The sequence below is a fragment of the Aegilops tauschii genome, chromosome 7 (assembly GCF_002575655.3).
Source record: "Aegilops tauschii subsp. strangulata cultivar AL8/78 chromosome 7, Aet v6.0, whole genome shotgun sequence".
NCBI lineage: Eukaryota > Viridiplantae > Streptophyta > Magnoliopsida > Poales > Poaceae > Aegilops > Aegilops tauschii.
The window spans coordinates 477,256,993-477,259,785 of NC_053041.3; positions in this window are offsets into that span (position 1 = coordinate 477,256,993).

The window sequence follows — 2,793 nt, forward strand, 5'->3', positions numbered from 1 at the left end:
GAAAAGAGAAAGTAGTCGCCGGGAGATCCGGCCCGACTGCTCAGCAGTCGGCCCGAATCTCGGGGGCTACACCCAGCGGATGCGCTGACGCGCCCCCGCGAGGAGAGAAGACAAAGTAGTCGCCGAGAGATCCGGCCCGACTGCTCAGCAGTCGGCCCGAATCTCGGGGGCTACACCCAGCGGGTGCGCTGACGCGCCCCCGTGAGGAGAGAAGACAGAGTAGTCGCCGGGAGATCCGGCCCGACTGCTCAGCAGTCGGCCCGAATCTCGGGGGCTACACCCAGCGGGTGCGCTGACGCGCCCCCGCGAGGAGAGAAGAAAAAGTAGTCGCCGAGAGATCCGGCCCGACTGCTCAGCAGTCGGCCCGAATCTCGGGGGCTACACCCAGCGGGTGCGCTGACGCGCCCCCGCGAGGAAAGAAGACAAAGTAGCTGCCGGAAGATCCGGCCCGACTGCTCAGCAGTCGGCCCGAATCTCGGGGGCTACACCCAGTGGGTGCGCTGGTGCGCCCCCACGGAAGATTGCAGACAAGAGAAGAGTTTTGTCCGGTTGCCAGCAGCCGGCAGAAGAAGAAAAAGGGCGCTGCAAAACGCCTCGCCGCCTGGCCGGTCGAGCCTAACCGGCCGGGACCCTCCTTCGAGCGACCGGGGGCTCGAAGGCTACACCCAGCGGGTGCGCCGACTCTTTTCGGCAAACTCCGCCTTGGCTACACGAAAATTAATGTGAGCTCCTCACCCGCATATTTTTTCACCACGAGAGCACGGATAACCTCGAGCGACGCTCGGGGGCTATCTCCGCATTTCATTACAGTTGCATCACTGTTCGCCCCGGCGCTAGCCAGAGTTGGCCCGGGTGCTGGCCGCTTGGCCTGAGACGTTAGTTCCCGCAGACGGCTTAGTAGCGTGCGCGGTATGAAAAGCCCACTCTTAGTCACAGACCGCAGAGCGGCTGTCCGACTGGCAAGAGTGAACGCTGGAGGCCACCCACGCGAAAAACATCCGGGAAGAAAAACGCTTCGGGCGACCCGACCGTTTTCTTTATGAGTATCTACTCGGTTAAATTCGCTCCCAGAGTCCGAGTATTGTACACTCCACTCCGCGGCCCACTCTTAGCCACAGACCGCAGAGCGGCTGTCCGGCAAGCGAGAGCACAAGCCAAAGAGCGGAGGGAACATGAAAAAGATTGAAGAGGGCTCGGACGAAACCGAGTCGGCACCCTCCGCATAAAACTTGCAGTGCTAAAAAAGCAATCATTTGATATATCTGCATGGACTAACTTTGTCTTTTGCATGATCATTTCCATGAACACTCGCGAAAAAACCTCCGCCCGACTTTGCCAAGTTGCCCGGAGGCTTGGGGGCTACTGTCGGAGTAATTGGACACGGGTATCCCGAAGACGGCAAGACAATATTTCAAGACATCGGGGCTAGCAAAGCCCCTCAGTCCGACTGCCCGGCCGCTCCTGCCGGCTCCCCTTCCGACTGCTCCACCCGGTCGGCTGCCAGCTGACCGACTGCGCCGACTAGCCAGCTGCCGACTGCAGTCCGACCCAGCATCGACAAGACCCCGACAAGACGGCCATACCGCGGACAAGACAACCGTACCGCGACACCGTCATGTATAGTGTCACTTGTCCCCTGGCACTATTCATGAAGTGACCTAGGGGACAAGCATGACATGCACCATGCCTTGCTCCCATACCCCCACATAGCTTAGATACAAAGCTACCTCACACTATAAAAGGAGACACACATCCATCCATCCATGGATGGACTCACGTACACACAAGCAAGCTAGCTAGCAAGAGAGCTAGCTAGCCATCCATCCATCCATCCCCACGGGCAAGCATGCCCAAGCACACACATGCGGCCATGCTCATGGCCGGCCACTAAAGCAAGCTTTATGCATGCATATATGGAGCCAGATGCCCACGGCACTGCCCCCAGATACAGCTCTAGGAGCACTTTGTACTGCCCGATGTACACCCCAGATATATATACTCAGACATGCAGGAGTAGGGGTATTATCTCTCCGGAGAGCCCCGAACCTGGGTAAACTAGCGCGTGCTACTCGCATACCCGCTCCCGGTCCTATCAGCAGCAGTCTTACCCTCACACAAAGCCCTTGTGGCATCTGTCGCCTCACACCCCCCCGTGAGAATACCACGACAATGTTCTTTCTTATTGGATCATGAACAGTTACCTGAGCAAGTGCTCCCCCACCGCAATGATGTTTGGGATTGATCTCAACATGAGTCCTCAACAAGATGATGCCTCAGAACCTGCAGATCAACAGGAAGAACACAAAAGTCAACAACGATACAACAATGAAGAACCAGTAAATAATGAAGCAATAGGTACTACCTCCAAAACTATTGCATTTTTATTTTCATTTTCATGATCTACTCCTATTATTTGCAATAGCTACTCCTTATCTTTTGCTCCTTATTTTACAGAGGAGTAAACTTTTTCTCCTTATCTTTACCATTCTTGAGAAGCTATTTACTTGACTATCCATGAACATATTTTGCAAATGGAGTAGATGACTTATATTTTGCTCCTTATTTGACAGGGGAAGAAGCAAGTGGTGTAGAGGAACCAATTCATGAAGAAGCGAGTGGTGTAGAGGAACCAATTCATGAAGAAGCGAGTGGTGTAGAGGAAGCAATTCATGAGGAAGCAAGTGTTGTATAGAAACCAATTCATGAGGAAGGCAGAGAACTCACAAATGAGGAGAGATATGACATTTATTTTGCACTCACTGTGATCAAGACCAAAAACGGACAAGTTCTGAA